Source organism: Capricornis sumatraensis, chromosome 8 (assembly GCF_032405125.1).
Source record: "Capricornis sumatraensis isolate serow.1 chromosome 8, serow.2, whole genome shotgun sequence".
Classification (NCBI taxonomy): domain Eukaryota; kingdom Metazoa; phylum Chordata; class Mammalia; order Artiodactyla; family Bovidae; genus Capricornis; species Capricornis sumatraensis.
Window position 1 is genome coordinate 78,694,360 of NC_091076.1, and position 24,627 is coordinate 78,718,986.

Sequence of the window (24,627 nt, forward strand, 5' to 3'; positions counted from 1 at the left end):
ATTTAAAACAGATAGCCAACCAAGATCTACTGTATAGCATGGGGAGCTTGGCTCTATATTCTGTAATAACCTGAATGGGAAAACAATTTGAAAAAGAATGGATACTTGTATGGGTATTACTAAATCACCTTGCTGTATACCTGTTACTAACACATCATTGTTAATCAACTATAATCCAAAATGACAGGATGGGAAAAAAAAGAAAAAAAAACTATACTCCAATATAGAATATTGAGTATATTCCATAATGCCTTGAGTATATTCCATAATGTTCCAATATCCCATAATTGTTATGAAAAAACCCAAATGAATCTTTTGGCCAACCCAATAAAAATTTTTTTAATGTACATTCATCCTTGGTGTAAAAAAATATGTGCCCGTCTGGCGAGTCATGTTGATGACGTGCGGGTCAGGGGGTAATATGACAGAGCTGTACCTTCCTCTCAGTTTTGTTGTAACCTTAAACTTGCTCTAAAAAGCTAAGCCTTTAATTAACAATAATAATAACGTTCCCACCTCCAACTACTGAATAGGTCTTAGGAGCAAGCAGTCAATGAGAAGTAATCTCACTGTGGGGGAGGAAAACCGGACTCTCTGAGAGGACTGCGGCCTGGACTCAACCATGGTGCCAACCCAATTCTTCCACATTCCCTCCACAGGAGCCTTGAAGGGAAACCAGTAGAGTTGAGGCTTGGTGCAAGAAGGGGCATTCTCAGCCGCCACATCCATCTCAGGGAGGACCCAGGACCACGACAGCCCCTAAAGGGAATGGGAAATTGGTGGCATCTCCTTCTGTCTCCATTGCACCCAGTACTCGGCCCAGTATTGAGGGCTTCTTTCTGTCAGTTCCCGCAGGGCCGCACCATCTTGTTTTTCTAGCCCACTCGGGTGCCTCCTAGAACGACCTCCTCTCTCGACCCCCACACTTTACCTCCCATGCCTTGGACCTGAGCTCCGCAGCCTGACTCGTTCAGAAATATGTTTTTTTTCTTGATGCCACACAAAGCTCATCCTCGCTCAACACGACCTCTCACCTCCGTTCTCAGCTACCCGCCTCAGGCTGACCTCTGCCACTTTCAAGTAGGAGGTTTGAGTATCAGATTCTTAGAGGGCTATGCGCGCTTGTTTTTTCTTCTTCACGCTTTACCGTAAAACCTCCCTACACAGACCAGTGTTATCGCACCGTGATGCGCAGGCCTAGGTGTTGACGGCGCGGGCGTCCCTAGCACCTCTGCCCTGCTGGGGTGCAGCTTCTGCTTTGCATCTTCTCTCTACTGGGTTCGGAGAAAGCAGTCACCAGAGAAAACACACTCAGGGCATCAGAAGTCACGTGATGGGGTGAACACCATCTTTGGATCGCCTGCTCACTAGAGAGAGGACACGGGGTCTCCCCTGTCCACAGGCCCGAGAGAGCACGAGGAACGTTCCCAGACCTTTCCGGGCGCTTATGTCGGAACCCAGAGACGGGGGCCCTGGACACAAGCCCCTGTTCTTGTGGGTGCCATGGCGGTGGTTCCAGGCTGGTGGGGGGAGGGGGCAGCTTCAGCCCCCTCGGCCCATTTCTCTGGTGGGTGAGGAGAGGGGCGTACTTGCCATGTTGAATGAACTCGGAAGCACAACTGGAAGCTTCTCTCTCCTGGGCAGTTCTTTCCACTACTCTCTCCTTCCCCCAGAAAGCCTTCTTCTTTTTTAAAAAAATATTTATTTTTTGGCTGTGCTGGGTCTTGGTTTCTGGGCAGGGTCTTTCTCTAGTTGCGGAGAACAGGGGCTACTCTTCATTGCAGTGACTTCTCTTCTTGCAGAGCAGAGGCTCTGGGTGCACAGGCTCAGTAGTTGTGGCGCACAGGCTTAGTTGCTCCACGGCATGTGGAATCTTCCTGGACCAGGGATCCAACCTGTGTCCCCTGCATTGACAGGCAGATTCTTAACCATTGGATCACCAGAGAAGTCCCAGAAAGCCTTCTTTCCTCTCTAAAGCAGTAAAGAAAAAGAGAACCTTCTCCTTGTTTGCCCTGCTTGGGCGTGACTAAGGGAATTTCTTTTCCCTCTAAAGGGTTCCAGGTTAGACTAGCTGGGCTGCATTTATGAACAATGCTTTAGAAGTTGTAAAGGGCGATGTGCAAATTAATTATCAGTCACATTTCATTTTCTCCCGGTTCAAAAACCTGAGCTCGTTCCATGTTGCCCTTGGCTTCCTCGAGGGTCAGCATGGCCAGACACCCCACCTTGGGATGTCTGAAGAATCCCAAGAAATCCTCCAAGCATTTCTTTGCCCCAGTGCCCCTGAAGACACAGCTCCTGATTGCCCCACAGTCAGCCTGGTAGGCGGGACAGGAAGCCCCTCTGCCTTGTAAACACCCATGTTGCAAACAGACACTTCCCCAGGCTCCTCTAAGGCGGGGTCACCAGCTGGGAGTGGCTTGTTTGGGCTTACCAGGGGTGCCCAGCTGCTGTCTTGAATCTGAAATAACTTGGGAGGGTGGAACAGTTTCCCAAGGATCAGGGGCTTAGCAGTTGGAGTTTACCAGGGGCTTAAAGCATCTGAACCCCACCTCCCCACCCATCCCCTCCACCAGCCTGTCTTGCCCATACTGGAGTGCAAAGACCTAGGACTTTGCCCCTTTGAAAGCGAAAACTGTTACTCAGTCATGTCTGACTCTTTGTGAATCCATGTACTGCAGGCCGCCAGGCTCCTCTGTCCATGGAATTCTCCAGGCAAGAATACCAGAGTGGGTTGCCATTCTCTTCTCCAAGGGATTTTTCCAACCCCAGTCTCCTGCATTGCAGGCAGATTCTTTATAGTGTGAGCCACCAGGGAAAACCAAAAGTGTACCCTTACCTCAGGTGGGATCCACAGAATCCAGGGAGATGCCTGAGAATGCATTCTCAGAGACTGACTGAATCCCACAAAGGACTCAGATGCCTGATCATCAGCCACCGGGGCTGACCCAGACTTCCTGTGTGCTGGGTGCTCCACCAGGCAAACATTCGTTCACCAAACATGAACTGAGCATCGCCAGATGCTGGCTCCTCAGCAGGAAGTTGGCACTGTACAAGATGGGAAGTTTTCCTCACCGGGAGGAGAAGGGAGAAATAAGAATACCCATCAGGTCTTGGGGAGGAAACTGAGTCACGCCATCCAGCTGGAGGAGAGAGTGTGGATTCACGGAGAAGTTTTGAAGAGCAAGACTCGGCTTTGAAACTCCAAACATAAGACCCTGGACTTTCCCTAGGAGGCAGGTGGCACCAAAGGCTTCTGAGCCTGGTGACAAAAAAAAGAGTTTCATTAGAAAAATCTCCTGGGGGAAGCAAGGAAGAGAGCAGGGTCCAGAAGGCCCATGAGCAGGCCTAGGATGCTGGTGACGAAAGCTGAGTTGGGTGATAGGGAGGACTATGGGGAAGTGAAAAGAAGTGAGAACCAAAGGAAGCGCCATCAAAGCTGGCTGGAGAGTGGGGGACAGGAAGAGGGAGGGAGCACTCAGAGGTGACTGCAATGTCTCCACTCCAGACCAGGAGTCTGGTTTCACTAGAGATCCCCAAATGGGGAAGTCTGGAGAGGGAGCCTGCGTCGTGGACGAAGAGCTGGGCTCTGGAGTTGCATTGTCATTGAAATGGTAAAGTCGACCAGCGTGGACTTGGAGATGAGGGTCTGGGTGAGGGAGCTAAGCATGACCCGGGACAGCAAGAAGAGGAGCGTGCACAGGATTGCCAGGAGGTGCCTATGGTGAGGAAGAGGCTCTGGGTCAGGGTGTGTGCCTGTGCTCAGTCGCTCAGTTGTGCCTGACTCTGCGACCCCATGGACTGTAGCCCTCCAGTCCCCTCTGTCCATAGGATTTCCCAGGCAGGAACACTGGAATGGGTTGCCGTTTCCTTCTCCAGGGGATCTTCCTGATCCAGAGATTGAAACTGCATCTCCTGCATCTCCTGCACTGGCAGATGGATTCTTTACCACTGAGCCACCTGGGAAGCTCTCTAGGAAGGGGTGCTGGGCATCAAATGCTACAGAAACTGCAAAGAGATGCAAACTAGCAGAAAGCCACTGGAATCTGCCATTACAAGGCCACCAGGGACTTCAGAGGAAGACTTCCAGTAGAGAAGCCTGGGTGGAGGGAGGCAGGGCACCACTGCGGTCAGAAGGACTTTAGCCTCTGTGAGCCCTGCTGTAACATGGGTACCATGAGGGAAGGAGCAGGTCCCCTCTCTGCTCAGCCCATCAGAGCAGCTCCTATCAGTCTACACTTGGAGAGAAGACTTTGTAAAACTCATAGGATGTCAGAATATAGAGCCCCTTGAGCCAAGAGGGAACAGGCTTAGGGAGATGAGCAGCTGAGTGGGGGACAGCTAGGACTAGAGATCTCAGCTCCTACTCCCATTCAGTAGGCTGAACATCACACCACAACCCCACTGTGTTCACTTAAGCACAACAACAGGCAAAGGAGAGCTCTGAGTTTTGGGTTTTCTCAAAATGAAACTCTCAAGATGTCAGTACAGAAGTGAATGTGAAATGCAAAGGCCCATTAAACGTTGGCTCAAAAACCCCAAGAACAAAAGACCATTAATTCCCCGGGTGACCTGGAGGTGGATCAGATTGGTGCTGAGAGTTTCTCTGGGACAGCCACAGAGGAAAGTGTCTCTGAAGTAGTCCATTTTATCAGATTGGTTCAGAAGGAGCCAAGAACAAGAGACTCTCCCCTGCCCCCCACCCAAAAAAAGTCCATTCTCAAGCACAGGAGATGGGCAAGCACCCCCACGTCCAGCTGTGGCTCCAGGGTCTTACCATGGCTCTGGTTTTCTAACCACCACTGAGCTCCTGCTCTGGGAGGATGGGCTGTGAAGACGGGCTGCAGGATTTGTGAGGGAACTGCCCAGCTTTGGGATTCGTTTATTTAAGGCCACTGAATTTCTTAAATTCAAATTATGTTAACAGAACAACCAACTTTCCTACAGCCAGTAAGACACAGTCACCAAGATTTGGAGAGTTAGAGATGCTTAGAAATGAAATGATGTGTCTCTATTCTCACAGCTTTTGTTTCTACATCTGGCACGTGTTTTCCTTGAATGGTTCTCCCAATGGGGAACTCACTACCACAAGTCTGCCTATTCCATTGTTATTCTGCTCTGAACTTCTCTAAGATCTTCCCTGTGGTGAGCTGAGATCTATTTCCTCACAATTCCCTTCATGGGTCCCTTTCCTCCTAGGAGAACGACCTCTACAGGGCAGGTCTTCACCTTTTCCAAAGAATTATGCTTAGTCCCGAAGCAGTGTTAGTCGCTCAGTTGTGTCCAACTCTTTGTGACCCCACGGACTGCAGCCTGCCAGGCTCTTCTGTCCATGGGATTTTTCAGGCAAGAATATGGGTTGCCATTTCCTTCTCCAGAGGTTCTTCCTGACTCAGGGATTGATCCCATGTCTCCTGCATGGATATGACCTTTATGTCCTCTTCAAATAGAAAAACAATTCTTCTGTAACCATGCGGTATTGTGCCATCACTACTTTGGTTACCTTTCTCTGGGTATGAGATGGTTTATCAGCATCCCCACTAAACACAGCACCTGGCCTTGCACCGCTCTCCAGATGGATGGAAGCATCTAAGAGTGGAAATGAGCCTTCCCTTAGCTGAAGGGCAGGAAAAGGAGAGACTCATGGGAATCAGTGGGGAACTGTTGAAGGCTCAAGAATCAAAGATGACTCTGAGGTTCCAGCTTGGGAGCACTGAGGTGCTAGGTGTGTACCTGGGAGGACTAAGGAAGAGAGAAGAGGAGAGGAAGGCTTGGGAAATGGGAAACCAAGAATCCAGTAGTGGGAGACCTAAGACCAAGCTGTTCTTCCAACTTCTGAGACAGAGATCATGCCCTGCGCTGCCAGCTGTCCCCAGAGTGCAGGAGAAGATTCTCATGCTCACTCACTCAGTTGTGTCCAACTCTGAGGCCCTGTGGACTGTAGCCCGCCAGGCTCCTCTGTCCATGGGATTATCCAGGCAAGAATACTGGAGTGGGTTGCCATTTCCTCCTCCAGGGGATCTTCCCAACCCAGGGACTGAACCGTCATCTGCCTTGACGAGCGGGTTCTTTACCACCGAGCCACCAGGGAAGCTGCAGGAGGAGATGAAATGCCTCCAAAATCACTTTGCATAACCAGCACATCAAAACATGACAACAGCAGTACAAAAGAGGAGAATATGGGCCGACCTTATCTGTGAGCACGGATGCAAGAATTCTCAAAGGTATCGCAGCAAATCAAACCTAGCACTGTTCTGAAAGAACAAAACTCCTTGACTAAGCAGAGTTTACTCCAGAAGAGCAAGCAGGGCTGAAGAGAAATGATATAACACATCACGCAAACCTACCTCAAGGTGAAAGAATACAAGGCTTTCCTAGTGGATGCTTCCAGTTGTAACTGACAAACCTAACTTCCATCCGTGCTTTAACAAATCCTTAGAAATGAGCAATTGAAGAAAACTTCCTTCACACGTGGCACTTGACTTCAAGGCATCAGCTCTAAAGAACTACAACCACATCAGAGAAATAAAGGCCCACACTCACGCCAGTCCCTGAGAACAAGGGAGGCCGTGAGAATATTTGCAGCAAAAACACCAGCAATGGCTGCCTCTCTGCTTCCTGGATCATTTCTATTCATGAGAATAGCCACCAACACGCACCTTCTTTGGTCTCATTTCTAGCCTTAAGTCTAGCTCCTTGGCTGGGGGTAGGGGAACCAGAGCAGAGGGCTTCTTTTAAGGACACCACTAGCCAAAGTAAGGGCTTCCCTGGTGGCTCAGCAGTAAAGAACCTACCTGCCAATGCAGGGGACATGGGTTCGATCTCTGCATTGGAAAGATCTAGTCTAGTTATTCTTGCCTAGGAAATCCCACGGACAAAGGAGGCTGACAGGCTACAGTCCATGGGGTCACAGAGTTGGACACGACTTAGTGACTAAACAACAACTAGCTAAAGTAATGTTCTTCAATCATTTTGGAAATGGATTGAATTCAAGACTCGATAATAAACCCAGGAAGCGTGTGCACGGCTTGTGAGTGGTCCCCAGGCCGAGCCCTGAGATCTCCCCAGGGAGAGATCCATCACTGTGACAACAGCTGACTCCTGCATGGAGCCAAAGAAATCAGTGTATAGAAAGTTCTGTTTTCCAGATCAGAGGTTACTCACCTGGGTTCCCTGGTGGACAGCAGAGGTCTGAGAAGACCCAGAGGTTTTCTGTAAAACTTTGAAAGAGCATGTGTGTGCGTGCACATGTGTGCCTTTTGTGGGGAGATGGAAGGGATAATCTATGGCTTTATCAGCTTCTCAAAGAGGCCCATTATCGAGACTGAGTTCAAAAGTCTCCCATAAGAGCAGCAGGTGTAGATGTAATCTCACCCAGAAAATGGACTGAGGAGGAGGGTGGCCTCAGCCAGGCTGCATGGAAGTGGCTGTGGGGAGATTTGCCTGATGAGAGTTAAAACCACCAAGTCACTCAGGAACAAACGCTCAGACCCAAAAGCCAGAGGTACGTCCACAGAGACCTTGGGGTCCTGGGAAGAAAACTTGGAAGGAAGAAGGATGTGGGTGCTGAGAGGATGACTTCTTGGGAAATACACAAAATCTGGGTTGTAAGGACAGCAACTCAGAGAGGGACGGAAGGAAAGGCCAACGGGTGACACGGTGGTTTTCTGTGGATGGAGGCTCCTTTCGCTATGGATGGCCAATGTGACAGCAAATGCAAGGGACTCCTGCAAGGAGCCCCTCAGCAGCAAAGGAACATACTCGGTGATGATCAGTGCAAAGGAAAAAGGAGGCGCCCCCTAATAGTGTTTATGACCTTCATGTGACCTCAGAGGAGGGGGAGAGGCAAGGAGGGGGGAGATGGGGTGCAGGGGATGGGTCTCTGGTTTATGCCAGAGTTGCCTCATTGGTTTTTGCAGGTGAGGAGGTCCCCACACCCCACAGAAATACTGAAAGGAATTCCTGAGAGGGTGCACCCAGAGAGGGCTTAGCACACGTCTGCTCAGTGTTGGGGATCATTTTTATTACCACTGGTATTTTCTTCTATATGGTATCTCTCAATTCTCAACTCGAATGTGACTTCTTCAGGGAAGCCTCTCCTTAATCCTCAAACTATATGGGGTTCCCTTTCCATACTCGCCCGGGACCTCATCATTCTCATGATGGAACTCACACGATAGGTATCTAGTGTCCTGCCCACTAGACTAATTTCCACCAGGGGAGGGGGACTTCCCTGGTGGTCCAGTGGTTAAGAATCTGCCTTCCCATGTAGGGGATGTAGGTTTTATCCCTGGTTAGGGAGCTAAGATCCCATATTCCACAGGGTAACTAAGCCCAAGTGCCGCAACCAGAGAAAAGCCTGCAATGAAGACCCAATGCAGCCAAAATGAAAAATTTCCAGGAATGTTATCTGTCTCCCTCACAGTCCTCAGAGCCCCAGCACATACCTGGCACACAGAAGGTGCTCCGTGCAGAGGTGCTGAGCCAAGGAATGGACTGTTGGAGATGAGGAAGGTGCTGTAGAAAGCATCTGTGCACGCTTCTAGGGAGATGGGGAAACTGACACTTTTGATGTAGGTGGACTCAACCTAGGGTCACAGGGCTGGGAATGGGGGAATCAGGCAGAAACACAGCCCTCCGACTCCACAGGAGGCAGAAGCTGCCTTCAGCCGTCATACCCCACCCCTGCCCCCCGCAAGGAAACCACACAGACTCATTTGCCTAGGTCAACAACAACAGCGGCAAGACTCTTGAGGACATGAAAATGAAAAGCACACCACTCCTTCCGGACCCCACCCTCTGCCCCCAACAACACCCTGCGCTTGGCAGCCCCCTTGGCAGCCCCCACTATTGCTGTTTGTGGATTTCTAAGAAATCCTGGGGAGTTTGATGGTGACAGCTGAACAGCTGTGCTGAGCATCAGAAGGCCCTGGTGAGCCAGCCACCATGTCACTGGTCAGACTCTGCAGGACAGAGGGGCCAGCGCTCCGGGAGGACATGGAAGGCATGGGGAGGACGGAAGGATGGGGAGGACGGAAGGATGGCGTGGCCAGTGCTGTGGAGTGAGAAGGGGCTTAGGGAAGCCTTCAAAGATGATGAGGTTGGAGCTGGGCATCCAAGGATGAATTCATGGTCTGCCAGGTAGGCAATGGACAGGAAGGACAATGTGGCGGGAAGGAGCAGCACGTGCAAAGGTACTGAGGTCTGCCCAAGCTTCAGGAGATGAAGAAGGCAGGGTGACCTAAGCTGGGTGGCGGAAGCCTTGCTGGGCATGCTAAAGGGTACCTTCCCAAGAGGGCCAGGGCAGCTTGGGAGGATTTACAGCTGGAAAGTGACCTGTTCAGCTTTGTTGTCTTATATCCCCATGTCAACATGAGAGAAGCTGGATTGGGAGTTGGGGAAAGCTGGAGGCAGGCGTCTCCCACTAAGGACAAACCCTAAAGCTCAAAGCCATGCACCCCAAGTGCTAGATGTGGTAGACTCAAGAAGGACCCAATGTCTGCTTGGTGCCACTGGCCATCTACTTCTTCCCATTCACCGGCCCTATCCTCCAATCTCGTGCACTTTGCTACAGCTATACCTCACTTATCTGGAAGCCACTTGGCTGTTAACCCAACCATTCAGAACCTTCCAGTCACTAGCCTGGAAGCAAACAGAAAAGACCTGTAGACGGCCACATTCAGGCTCCCAAAGTCAGCCCCACAAGCCATGCCCTCTACACCCACAGGCACAGGCAGAATACCCCTTGGGCTGGGTCAACTCTGGTCATCCACCCAGCCCTGCCGCTTCCTAGCAGTATCATCCTGGTCCTTAGTTTCTTCCTGCATGAAATGTGGATAATAGTTGTAGCAACCTCAGTATGGCAGTGAAGATGAAAAGGAAATGGAGAAATACTTAGCCCACTGCCAAGGACCATGAAATGATAGCTAAAGGGGGAAAGGACAATAAGAAAGATGACAAAAATTTTGTCCTGAGCAGACCCAAGGTATGCACAAAATGACAGGTAGAACCATTTACTATTTTCAAGAAATTATTAAATCACACGCCATGTGCTAGATTTATAAAGGTAAGCAACACATTTTATAAGGATTTCTTTTAAAAACTGGATACCATGAGAAGTTTTGGTGTTTAAAAGGTAGAGCTGGTGGAAAAAGTGATACGTGCAATTTCACTTATGAGAATGATGTAGTTCAGTGCGTACCCCTGTACATCAAAAGCAACCCCCATATTTGTAAAATACACATCATATTTAACAGAATCGAAAAAGATGCCATCAATTGTAAGATGTACCATTATTTTGGGCTTCCTTAGTCACTCAGTGGTAAAGAATCCTCCTGAAATGCAGGAGATACGGGTTTGATCCCTGGGTCATGAAGATCCCCTGGACAAGGAAATGACAACCCACTCCAATATTCTTGCCTGGGAAAATCCTATGGACAGAGGAGCCTGGCGGGCTACAAGAGGTGGACAATGACTTTGCGACTACACCACCATTATTTTGTGTGCCAGTAAGAAAGAAAGAAATATTGCTGCCTATTATAATGATAAGATGCCATGGATGGTAAGATGATTTCAGAGTTGTGAAAATGTGTTCATCTTCACATCAACGGAATACTCTAATAAGTAATATATGTTTGCTGTGCTGTCTCAGCTTGCCTCTGGGCAGAAGTCAGACACAGTCTTTCCTTTGTCCACCCCCTACCCCATCTATGCCAGAACCTCAAACCTCTTCCTTGAGCTGATGACAATCACTCCATCTTGCCCCTCTAGATACTTCCTCGCTTAAAAAGCTGATCCAGGCTTTCAGTCCACCCACAGCTGAGGCAAACAAGTCTTCTAGTTCACAGAGGTGCCACAGAAATCTGGCCAGCTCAGTCCTTTGGGGGCGAGGCTCTCTGAACAAAGACCAAGTCAGCGCTCTTTGAGTGTTCCTCTGAACCCAAGCTGGAGCCTCTAACGCTGGGCTGCCTAGGCAAAGCCGACTGCCTCTCCTTTTTCCGCATCTCTGCTGGAAGGCCGGTGATCAATGACTAACCTGGGGCCATGGAGCAGCCTCCAACAGCCAGCCTCCTCCTCCACATTATGACCCCTACAATAACTCCAAACACACTGGTCACCCAGTTAGCTTCTGCTTGATTCTTCTTGAAAGAAAAAAAAGGAGGGGCTCATTCTGGGGAGAGACAGGCAAAGAGACAGAGGTCTTTCTCTGTCCACTACAGCTTGTAAAGAGAAGACAGTTCGTTATCCCTCACCTAAGAGATTGGCAAGGGTCTTAAAACCCTGATGAGGGGCCTTCCCTGGTGGTCCAGAGGTTAAGAATCCCCCTCTCAATGCAGGGGATGTTCATTCAATCCCCGGTCAGGGAACTAAGATCCCACAGGTCCTCGGGCAACGGAGCTGCCCCACAACTAGAGAACAGGAGTCCACGCAGCAACAAAGAGCCCTCGAAAACAAAATTTAAAAACAACAAACAAAAAAACCATGAGGCTTGGCACACAAAGACTCTGCGCTGTCCCCAGAATAACCATCCTGGCTAGTTATTCTCCAAGAAGCAGGGGAGGGTCTTCTGAGCAGGAAGAGAGAGTAGACCATTCAAAACTGTCTTCCTGGAGCCACACCACAATGTCCCCACTGAGGAAGCAGGTAAGCCCGAGACACCCACTCCCTTGTTCTGCAAACACCCAGGGCAGCTCTCTGTGCAGTCGCCCTGCTCACACTTTTCTCATTGGATTTGCTCCCTGAGGTTGCATGTTAGGGCCCATTTTGCAGATGGGAAAGCATGCTGGGAGAGGACAGTGTGATGCTCATGAGGCTCAGGGTCACACAGCTGGGCACAGCTGGAACCCTGGCCTCCTTTCCACAGCATCCAGGGTTCCCAAGGAATGGCACCAGCATCACTTAACAGATCTTAGACAAATTTTAGAAAAACACAGATTCCAGATCCCACCCTTGGAAAGCTGTACTATAAGGGGTGCCTGGAGAAAGTGTGTTTTAACAAGTTCTGGGAACCAGTGCCCTTCTGGGCAGTCCCGGGCCAGGAGGAGGGAAGGTGTGGAGGAGAAGGCAGAGTGACCACTGCAGGGACGGAAAGATGGACCCAGACGCACATAGACCTGGCCCAGTTCCGGCCCTCATTTCGCCCAAACCCACTCCTCCTCTGTGCAAGAGGCTTGTCACTTACTTGATACCACATCCTGCTGCTTTCATCTCGCCTTCCTTTTCCTTCTGAATAATCTCCTTCCTCCTACTGACCTAAAGAACTTTATTTACCCGAGGCCTGGGATGGGCCAGCGTGCACGCGCACGCACACACCCATCCACACGCGCACACAGAGTCACGCAGGGATACCGAGGGATGTAAACACGGATAAGCTGACAACGCCAAGAGTGAGCTTCTGCAGAAAAGCAGCCACTGTCTGGGGGCCCACGCTCGCTGGAGGTCCTGGTGGCTAAGGACCCCGCAAGGCTTCCAGAGAAAGAGAGTGCTCCCAGACGGGAGAGCAAACTCCTTGACCCGAAGACACTGGGCAGCCTCGAAAGAGGCAGTAGGAGGCTGCGGTCACAGTCGGACCGCACAGACGCCTCCAGCAGTGGCCACTTAGGTAAGGATGGACAGTCGCCGGCATACCCTTCTGTCTGTGAGATTACTGGGCACGCGTATGTGCGGGTCGTGTCCCCGGCAGTGGGCCCTATTCTCAGAGGCAGAAGACGGCAGGATCTGTCCAGCGCACTGGCTGCAGCCTCTGCTCTCAGGGCGCACCTGTCTCCAAGTGTCCGCGGGCAGCTCTGGCTCTGCCTCAAGCCCCTACGCGTGCACTCCGCGTCCCCGCGACCCGGCCACACACCTGCAGTCCCCGCTGGGCGCCGAGTCCCTCTCCAGAGGCGACTCCCTGCGACTCCGGGTACCGTCGCGACCACCGCGCCGGAGCTGGGGACCCGCGCGGCGAATCCCAGCATCGATCGGGGCTCCGCTCAGACGGCGGACTGGGGGCGGGGCCATGCCGGGGCGGGGCGGGGCAGACGGCCCAGCTGGACTCTCGCGCCACCTGGTGGCCGGGCGGCGTCGGCCTGGCGCCAGCCTGACCTCAAGCATCCTCGGATTCCCGAGCCCGTCGCGTGTATGAGGACGCCCAGCTCTGAGCTCCTCTGCCATCGGAAGGAACAGGTCCTGGCTGTGGGCTGGCCAAGGCCGGAGGGACGCCAGTGCCGGCGTCCCTCCCCCTACACCGCCCCCAGGAATAAGGTGAGGCTGGACCAGGGGGAGCGGAAGCGCGGCTTGGCAGGGCTGGATGGGTGGGCGGAGCGGGCGAGGGGCCTGGGGTGGGGGCTTCGGGGAAGGAGGAGAAAGGGGAAGCTGCGACGAGTTGCTTCCTTCTCGCACTGCGCCCCAGCGCCCCACTTCCTCCTCCTACTTCTATTTTCTACGGGTGCTCTTAACCTTTAAAATGCCTGCACCCCTGCTGTGCACACGGGCCCCGCGACCCTCGCCCTTCGTCCTTGGGCAGAAATCTTTCCAGAAATACCAGCCCATCCAGACTTTCGGCCGGGCTGCCCCAGCCTCTGGTCTGACTTCCTCACCTTCCGTCAACAGTGGCTGTGACTGCAGCCATTTCTCCTGAAGGCGGGGAGGGGTCGTCTCCAGGGTCCAGGCCCTCTTCTGGCGCCCTCCCCTGCCCGTTCTCCCCACAGGCCACGCGGGCAGATGTGTTTTTTTACCCGGAGCTGGAAGAACTCTTAGGGATCCCGGAAATCACTGCTCTTCCCCATGCCTCCGTTTCCTCGTTACAAATTAGGAATGAGAAGGTTGGCTGCTGTGTTGTGCTAGCAGCTCTGGCCAGGAAAGAATAGCAGTTTATTTCAGAGGTCACAAAGGGCGAGGCTGGAATTTCCATTTTCACTCTTGAATGGGACTTGTGTCACAATTTCTGTTAGAGGCATTCGAAATCGGCCGCAAGATCAGCCGTTAGTGTTGTCAGAAGCCACAGCCCTACCTGAGGCTTTGAGAGGTGGGACTGCCGATGATTTTTCTTCTCCTGACTCACTCAATACCAAGAAAAAGCAACTTCCCCAAAAACACAAAAACAGAAAGTACTCGTGAATGAGCACAGAGAACTGGTCCCAGCCTCTATGCGAGATGGGAAGGCTCTCAGAACCATCCGGCACTTCTACTCTTGCATGGACCACCCAGAGCACCACCCCCCACCGTTTTACAAACAGGGAACCAGAGCCACAAAGTCTGTGAGAAGACATCCTGGAGGTCTTTCATCTTGAGAAGGGTAAACAAGGACTCTGGTCTCCCCAGTCCTTACTTTTTCCACCACAAAATTTAAAAAAAAAAGAAGGGGGAAGAGGGAGGCAGCCCAGAGGTGACGAAGTTGGGAGGAAGGGGTGGAAGGGCTCTGGAAGTGGGAAGTTAGTAGCAAGAATGACACAGCATGAGCGGGGTTGACATGGTGGATCCTGAGAGCGCTTTGAAAGCTACAGGAGAAGTTATGGGATCCTTGACTTTTGCCATATCCTTGATGTCCCTGAAACTGGAGGTGGAGGAAAGCTGAAACAAAATTGCCCACTAGGGTTCACTATCAGGGAGCTGGGCATCTCATGAAGCCGACTTGGTCCCATCCCACATCAGGGGGACTTCTGTAGTGGTCCAGTGGTTAAGACTCCTCACACCCAATACAGGGTGCCTGGGTTGGATCCCTGGTCAGGGAACTATATCCTGCATTCCACAACTAAGAATTCTCGTGTCACAGCTAAGACCGGGTACAGTCAAATAAATTGAAAAAAGAAGTGGATCCAGCTTGCCTGTTAACCATCTCCACTCTCCCCCTCAGCTCTGACTGTGTCTCCCCATCCCAAGAGGGCAGAACAACCAGGAGATCTGATCAGCACTTGACAGCTATTGGCCAGGACTTCGAACTACAGCCACACAGGACTAGAGCAGGGTCAAGAGCTAAACAGCTCAGATTCAAGGACAAAACTAGCGAGATGGTGTTGGTTTGCTAGGTAGAGTATGACATTTCATGATAGCATTGTGGGTGCTCTGTGCCTCCTGAAATAAGCCCAATGGACATGTCAGACCCCCCCCTTTTTCTTTCCCCTACACATCTTTTTCATATTCTTCTTACTAGTTTCTTAGCTGGTGTCATCTCACATTGTATCTTTTCAACAGGCACCGTTTGTGTATTGAGCATTATAGGAATATTCTTCACTTCCCCTGAGAATTATGTGTGCTTCCATTTCTCCTGAAGCTCATATTCCTCTTGGTCTCTTTTGTTTTTTTGCATTTGCTAGGGACATGATTACACACTTTCACCTAATTCCATTATAAGAAAAATAACTACACAAATATAAAGTCTGGCAACTGATCCTCAACCTTGATGTCTGGGAACAATATGGTATGGAGAAAACAGGATGTGAAAAGATGTAAATGAGGAATCTTCTACAGTAGCCCCTCACCCAGGAGGCAAATTTATCTCACTGTCACCCTGTGAGAATATAGGACTCACATGGTCAGATTTTATCATTTGTAAAGAGAAACCAAAAATTGGAGCTCTTAGTCCAAAATCTCCTTATTTTTAAATGCTGGAAACTAATTCAATACAGTATTTTACCCCCCCCCCCGCCCCCCGCCAACCCCCTGCAAGCCAAACCAGACGTGACCTGCCAACTTTCAGTTTGTGACATCTGTTCTATATTATACAGGTGGGAGCTGCACCATGAGACCTCAGTTATTCCTGTTAATGTGAGCTAATTTGTTCCCACTGACTCAAGAGATACAGTTTACGCAAGGGGCTGGGGGAGGGGGTGTGAATGTTAAGAGTTTATTAATATTGTTCATCATATGAATAGGACACAGGAGAAAAACCACGTAATTATCCTAATAAGATGAACCCTGATGAAAACTCTTAGTGACTGGGAATAAAAAGACTTTGTCAAGATGATAAATGTATTTATTTCAATGCAACAGACAATGTGATACCTCAGTGATGACCTGGAATGGATAATATAATCCTTGATAACAAAGACAACGCTCTGTAAACAAGGAGCAAAACAAGGATGTCACACTGTGAAGAGTTTGAAATTCAAGGAAAAACAATGAGAAGAAAAATAATGAGATGTGAATTTGGGAAGGAAGAGACAAGCTTATTATTTGCAAAAGATATGACTGTCTAGCTAAGAACACATGTCTACTGGATTGGGGAATATTTAGAACTTATGTGCAAGCATAGTAAAGTAGCTGGACACAAAAATAAACATATGACTTTCAATAGTTTTCTATACAGAGCAGTGACGAAATAGAAAAGAGAGTTCATTCCTCCTAGCAACAAAAAAAGCCTAAGAAAAGGAAATTCAAGGGACCCAGAATAGCTAAAACTACCGTGAAAAAGAAGAACAAAGTTGGAGGATTCAAGCTCCCTGATTTCAAAACTTCCCACAGAGCTATATATAGATTTATAGATCAATGGAATAAAGTTGAGAATCCAGAAATAAACTCACATTTACAATCAATTGATTCTTGTTAATATAGTGGTGAGTATCCCTGCCTGTTACACAGGAGACTAGGATTCGATTCCCCAATGGTGAGGCAACACCCTTCTTGGGGCCTCAGTGGTAATGCAGGAGACATGGTTTCGATCCTTCTGTCAGAAGATCCCCCGGAGAAGGAAATGGCAACCTAATCCAATATTCTTGCCTGGGAAATCCCACGGACAGAGGAACCTGCCTGGCTACAGTCCATGGGGTCGCAGGTGTGACTTAGCAACTGAGCACACGTGCATGCCCTCTTTTTGATGCAGATGCTAAAACAATTCAAAGAGGGAAAGAATTATTTTCAGAAATGATGCTAAGACAATTGGATATCCATATCCCAAAAAGAGGAAAGAAACTGAATCCCTACTTCCCATTACACATGAAGATTAACTCAAACAGGAATCGAAAACCTAAATATAAGAGTTAAAGCTATAAAACTCTTAGGAGAAAATATAGGTGTAAATCTTCGTGACCTTGGACCTGGCAATGGTTTTTAAGATCTAACATCAAAAGGGCAAACAACCAAAGGAAAAAACAGATAAGGCAAACGTCATCAAAATTTAAAACTTTTGTGCTTCAAGGACCCCATCAAGAAATAAAAGACAACCCACAGAATGGGAGAAAATTTTTGCAAATCATATAAATATGATAGAGTCTTTAGAATATATAAAGAATTACTATAAATGAATAATAAAAAAGCCAGTTGAAAGATGGGCAAAAGATATGATCAGGTATTTCTTCAAACATCTATAAATGACTGACAAGCATACAAAAAAATGCTCAACATCATTAGTTATCAGAGAAAGGCAAATCAAAAACCACAGTGGAAACACCACACCCATTGAATAAAAAGATTATAACAAGTGTCAACAGGAATGTGGAGAATTTGGAGACCTTGTACGTACATGATTGGATCTGAGAGTTGGACCATAAAGAAGGCTGAGTGCCAAAGAATTGATGCTTTCGAACTGTGGTGTTAGAGAAGACATTTGAGATTCCCTTGGACAGCAAGGAGATCAAACCAGTCAATCCTAAAGGAAATCAGTCCTGAATAGTCATTGGAAGGACTGATGTTGAAGCTGAAGCTCCAATACTTTGGCCACCTGATGTGAAGAGCTGACTCACTGGAAAAGACTCTGATGCTGGGAAAGATTGAAAGTAAGAGGAGAAAGGGACGACCCAGGATGAGATGGTTGGATGGCATCACCAACTCAATGGACAGGAGTTTGATCAAACTCTGGGAGATGGTGAAGGACAGGGAAGCCTGGTGTGCTGCAGTCCATGGGGTCGCAAAGAGTCGGACACACGACAGAGGGACTGACAAAAACATACATACATACACTGCTGATGGGAATGTAAAATGGTGCTGATGCTTTGGAAAACAGTTTGTCAATTCCTCAAAAGGTAAATAGAGTTACCATGTGTGCTCTCTGTGCTAAGTTGCTTCAGTTGTGTCCAACCTTTTGCAACTCTATGGACTGTAGCCTGCCAGGCTTCTTTGTCCAAGTTATCATATGATCCAACAGTTCTACTCTTGGGTGTATACCAAAGAGGAGTTAAAACATGTGCACACAAAAACTTACATACAAATATCTATAGCAGCATTATTTATTAGCCAAGAGGTAGAAACAACACAAATGTCTTATCAACTGATGAATGGATAAATAACATGTTGTATATTCACACCATGTAATATTATTTGACCATAAAGAGAAATGAGGGACTGACATGTTACAGGATGAATGAACCTTGAAAACATCGTGCTAGGTGGAAGAAACTAGTTACAAAGTCTTCATACTGTATAATTCCTTTGATGTGAAATGTTCAGAATAAGCAAATCCATACAGACAAAGCAAATTGGTGGTTGCCTAGCACTGGGATATTGGAGGAAAATGGGGAGTGGATGCTAATGGGCGTGGGATTTCTCTGTTGTGGTGGGGGAAAAAAATGTTTAAAAATTGACTGCAGGGAGTTCCCTGGTGGTCCAGTGGCTAAGACTCCACAGTCTGAATGTGGGAGGCCAGAGGTTCAATCCCTGGTCAGGGAACTAGATCCCACATGCTGCAACTAAGACCTGGCACAGCCTAAATAAATAAATAAATATCTTTTAAATTCTAAAAAAAATTGACTACAATGGTGATTGTACTAAAAGCCATTCACTTTAAAATGGTGAATGCAAACCATGTCTCAATAAAGTGGTTATTTTTTATTTTTTGATCATCTCTGTTTTTTTAAACTTTTTATTTTGTATTGAGGTATAGCCAATTAACAATGTTGTGATACTTTCAAGTGAACAAAAGCTGTTATTTTTTTAAATGATAAACTTTATTATGGGATACAAAGGAAGCCTTGATTAATAGGAAAACATTTATGTTCTGGGATTGAAAAATGATACTATAAAAAATATTCATTCTTACCAGTGGAGTATGTAACTGTGATATAGTTTCAATCAAAAGCCAAAGGAAGCTTCTGGTAGGAAGAGGAGAAGGAGACTGACAAAATGACTTCACATTTCATCATGAAAAATAATTGTGCAAGAATAGCCAAGAAACTCCCTCAAAAGTTCAGCCATTAAAAAAAAGTTTAGTCATGAGGTAGAAGTTTCCATCTGACATATGAAAATGTTCCATGTACCACAGGTTGAAAACATTACATTTCTGGGACTTTGTCTCATAAAAATTATTTTTTTAATTTGAATTTTATTGGCTATAGTTGATTTATAATATTACTTTCAGGTGTACAGCAAAGTGATTCAGTTAGACATATTCATATATCCATTCTTTTTCAGATTCTTTTCTCATATAGGTTGTCACAAAATATTGATTAGAATTTTCACAAAAATTCTTGTCTAGTATATGAGAGAGAGTGTATACATACATACATAGTCTTCCAGATAAAAATGGCAGATGGTACTGATAAAGGAAGTAGTCCCTTTCTTTTTAATAATGCAGAAATATTGGATAAAATATAACAGCAAACAATGTAAATACAAAGCCAGACTAAAAACCAATAAAATGAGATCTCCCAGACTGATAAACAGGCAAACAATAAATAAATAAATAAACACACACTACAAGAAACAAAAACAGCAAGAAAGAGGAAAAAAGAAACAGAAAAAATGAGACAAACAGAAACCAAGCTAAAATGGTAGAAACAAGCCAAAAGATACCAACAATCATAACGAATGTAAGTAAAAACAATGTGGCCACTAATAGAGACGGTTGGATTGGAGAAAATGAAATCCAATTGCTTGCAGCTTATAAAAAGATCAGTGAGGCTAAGTTGATCAGTCAGAAACAAACACAAGTATCTGAAGGAATTTAATATATGATAAAGAAGATAGGCTCAATCATCCAACAAATAGGCTAGGACAGCCATTAGGAGACAAAAGACAAGTGTGGTTTCTACCTCAAATCTTATATCCCACCCCCACTTCTGACTAATTTTAGATCCATACGTCCAAGTGAAAATAAGGGAAGTGCAGAAGCAAAAAAGGAAATGTGTATATAACATTGGAATTGTAGCTGGCCTTTTAAATTGTGAGGCCAAAATCAGAAATTATGAAGGAAAAGGCTCATTTGTGTATAGAAAAGTAAAATAACTTCTGTCCATGAAAAATCACATAAACATTAAATGAGAAGGGAAATGGTATGTGAAGGCAAAATGTTTGCAATGAGTATTAAGCATGCCATCCTTAATGTAAAATATATTTTTATATATAAAAAAATACATATCCCAAATAAAAGTGGTCTTAGCAGATTAGACAGTTCCCCAAAGATATACAAGTAGCCATAAGCATGTGAGAAATGTTTATAAGGAAAAAATGTAAATTTAAACAGTGAGATATAAACGTCCATCTGACTGCCAGGCAAAGATAAGAGAAATTATATTACCCAGAATTTTCAAACATTTGGAGACCCCAAATTCTCATAAACTCTGACTGTAAGTATATGTTTGGTATTGTGTATGGAAACATATGGGCTTCCCTGGTGTTTCAGACGTTAAAGTATCTGCCAGCAATGCAGATCCAGGTTCATTCCCTGGGTCGGGAAGATCCCCTGGAGAAGGGAATGGCTACCTACTCCAGTATCCTTGCCTGGAAAATTCCATAAACAGAGGAGCCTGGTGGGCTACAGTTCATGAGGTTGTCAAAGTACATGTACTCTAAAGAGTATGCAGTAATTCTGAATTAATTCAGTAATTAAATATGTCCAAGAATATTAGTCATCAGTTTGCTTATAAGTATAAGCAGTGATAAATTATAAGCAAAACTAGTGTTTAAAAATAGAGAATTCATTTTCAAATATGGTTAATTTTACAATAGTAAAATATTGTGAGCAATTAATATTTCAAGGACACTTTCACGAAATATTTTTATATAATGCTATTAAAAGTTGAGTAATTTCAAAATAGTGCATAACCTTTTGAGCTAAAGATTACATTTCTGGGAACCAGGCTTACAAAAATTTTTGTATATGAGAGAAAAAGAGAGGGAAAGTGTATGTGTGTACATACATACAAGTGGCAGACAGTACTGATAAAGGAAATTGTTCCTCCCTTTTTTAATAATGCAGAAATACTGGATAAAGTCTAACAGCAAACAATTTAAATACAAAGCCAGACTAAAAACCAATGAAGTGAAATCTCCCAGATGAACAAGCATATAAAAAATAAAACTGACACACACTACAAAAAACAAACAAGAAACAGCAAGAAAGGGGGACAAAAACAGCAAAAGTGAGACAAATAGAAACCAAGATAAAGTGGTAGAAACAAGCCAAAAGATACCAATAATCATAATGAAGGTAAGTGAAATAATGTGATTATTAATAGAGATTGTTGGATTAGAGAAAATGAAATCCAGTTACTTGTAGCCTGTAATAATATCTGAGGTATTAAGACACCAAAGTTGAAAGTAAAAGGATGGGAAAAAAAAAAAAAAGCAAATCATAACTAAAATAAAGGTGGTTAGTTGTCTTAAATTCAGATTGAAATAGGCATTATTAGAGTGATACATTCTGGTGGTTCCATTTACCAACAGGTAAAAAATATATATAAACCTGTACAAAACTAATCTAAAAATCTAAAATATGTATAAAGCAGTAATGAACTGGAGGACATGGAGAAATTGAGAAAGGCACCGTCATTGTAAGCGATTTCAACAAGCCTCCCTGAGTTATTACTACTTCAAAAGATAAAATGTAATAACTGTAGAAGATTTGATCAAAACCAAGCTGGATCTGATGAACACAGAACCTTGCACTCAATAATTTAAAAATCACATTCTTCTCAGGCACGCACAGGCAGCCATGACCAAAGTCATCACTTGCAAGACCACAAAGCAAGTCTTCACAAATTTCAAAGAACTGATGTCATGCAGACCACTTTCCCAGACCGCACTGCCATTAAATTAGATGTCAACAAATAGACAGTTTAAAATTACCATAAACCTTGATGTTTCTGAATCGACTCTTGGTCAGGAAAAAAAAAATCACAATGGAAAGTTTTTTTTTAATATTTAGAACTGAATAATGGTAATATTACATTTCAAAACTTGTGAGATACAATGAAAGTGGCAAATAGAAGGAAGAGTATGGCCTCTTAAACGCTAATCTGAAAACAAGAAAGGCTGAAATTAATTAGCTGAGTTTCTAAGAAGTTAGACAAAGAATAACAAAATAAGTTCCCACCCTGCCCCGCAAAAGGGCTTTTATAAATAAAAGCGAAATTCCAATACAAATCAGAGAGAACCAAATAAACCAAAAGACAGTTCTTTGGAAAGGCAAACATATATCTGGCAAAATAGATGAGAAATAGCACAAGCAAATAATAATAGGAATGTAAAAGGAGATGTAGCTATAGATACAGTGAATGTTATGAAAATTATAATACAATTGTTCAGTAACTTCAAGTGAATGCATTTTAAAACTTAGATGAAATGGGAAGTTTTTTTCCCAGAAAAAATAACAATAAAACTAACTCAAGGAGAAATACAATGCCTATGATTCCAAAACTTATTAAAACGGTGATGCAGTAATCTTAAATCTTTTCACAAAGGCAATCCCAAACGCAGGCCATTTTACAGATGAATTCTAGCAAACGTCCAAGGAACAGTTCATTCCAATCATGTACTAACTGTTTCAGATGACTGAAAAAGAAGAAAAAAGAGTCCGCAAGTCATTTTATGAGGCCACCATGACTCTGATATTCAAACTTGATAAAGATAGTAGAAAGAAGGAAAACTACAGGCCATTCTTGTTTGTGACTCTAGATGCAGAAGTATTAAGAAAGTGAAAATAAGTATTACGACCACTTGGGTATATCTTAAGAATGCAAGGGTAATTTGACACTAGAAATTCTGTGGTGTCCTCCATCATATAAGCAGTGTAAAAGGAGAAATATTGTGCAATTATCTGATTGGATGCTGAGAAGGCATTCATTTGGTAAAATTCTCAAATTTATGAACAAATAAAAAAACCTCTCAGAAAAACTAGGAGTAGAACTTCCTTAACCTGAAATAGAATCTCTATCAAATACCTATAATACACAAATAGTTTTAATAAGAAATTATTGAGGGATCCTCTTTATTATTTTATTTACTTATTTGGCTATGCCAGGTCTTGGTTGCAGCATGTTTCCTGACCAGGGATATAGTTCCCTGACCAGGGATCGAACCTGGACCCCTTGCATTGAGAGTGCTGCGTCTTAGCCACTGGACCAACAGGGAAATCCCTAGCATCCTTTTTGAAATCAGGCACAAGCGACAACATAGATGAACCTTGAAAACTTTATTCTAAGTGAAAGAAACCATTTACAGAGGACCCTGTGTTGTGTGATCCTATTTATATGAAAAAGGGTCAGAACAGGCAAATTCACAGAGACAGAAAATAGTAACCTGGTGGGTTACTTAAGGGTGAGATGTCTAATTATTTGATTGGATGCTGAGAAGGAAAAATGGGGAGTGATTGCCGATGGGAGTGATGAAAATGTCTATTTTAGTCATGGTTGCCCCACTCTGAATATACAGAAAAACATTTCGCTGTATACATAGGTGAGTTGTCTAGCATGTGAACGTTAGCTCAATAATGCTGGTTTTGAAAGAGTGGTTAATGAGTTGTGGGATGTTGCTAAGAGCAATAAATTTGGAATAAAAACATCGGGATTCACAAAAAGAATCAGGTATAGATAAGCTACAGGATATAATGTGCAGCGCAGGGAATTACAAGGTAACCAATATCTTGTAATAACCTATAATGGAATATAATCTGCGAAAAAAAAAGTGGACCCCTTTTGCAGCCCAGTGAAGCCTATGGACCCCATTTCAGGATAGTGCTTTCAATGCATAAAATAAAAAACATAAGACTCAAAAGAAAATAATTACATGTATTACAGGTTTAATACAAATAAAAACAAATTGGAAATCTGCTAACTTACGTGCTTCTTTATTAATGTGCTAAATAACATGCTCCAGGGGAAGAGAGAAGACGGGCATAATTTCAAAGTCGTGATAAATGGAAATGATATTTCAGGTTATCTGAAACAACTGTAATGTGATATAAAAAGGCCTGTTAATGTATTGGTGATAAAATCACAGGTCCTGTTCATTGGCATCCCTGTGGTGTATTACATACATCCATTATTGGTGTGAGTGAGATGTGTGTTCTTCCCTTCTAAATGCAACTCCCAGTTAAAAAGGCTCGTGTGAATGGAGACTTACTCCCACTAGGGGGTGCTGGTATTTTAGAAAGAGGTGTTTATGCGTCTAGCTCAGGCAGAGTAAACTACCCCCGACTGTCTCCTGGCCTTTTCGTGGGCCAGCCTCAGACCTCTCAGCTTCAGGCCATCTTCTGCTCGCTTCCCACCCACCTGCAAACCCTCAAAGGCACGCTGTGTTGACAGTGGAGGTATAATTCTTGGTGTAATTGCCTGTGACAGACACGGAGGCTTCCTGGTCGTGAACCACCTGCCAACCAGCACTTGGGGGGCTTTGCCGACACAGTGGGGGCTATTCAAGGTTACCCAGGTCTAGGTCCTTGGCTGTAATGATGGTCCTGACTCCAGGTCAGCGGGACCTAAAAGAACCCATAGGGGGACT

General features: G+C 45.6%; 1 protein-coding gene across 1 annotated transcript in view; it reads right to left on the bottom strand.

Annotated features, from left to right (window-relative positions):
- The window catches only part of PIK3R5 (phosphoinositide-3-kinase regulatory subunit 5), a 72,461-nt gene extending 59,522 nt beyond the window's left edge, over positions 1 to 12,939 (bottom strand). Inside the window, exon 1 of the mRNA XM_068976906.1 lies at positions 12,845 to 12,939. The gene's annotated coding sequence lies outside the window, so the exon portion shown is untranslated. The remainder of the gene's footprint in view (positions 1 to 12,844) is intronic.
- Positions 12,940 to 24,627: the final 11,688 nt, after the last annotated feature.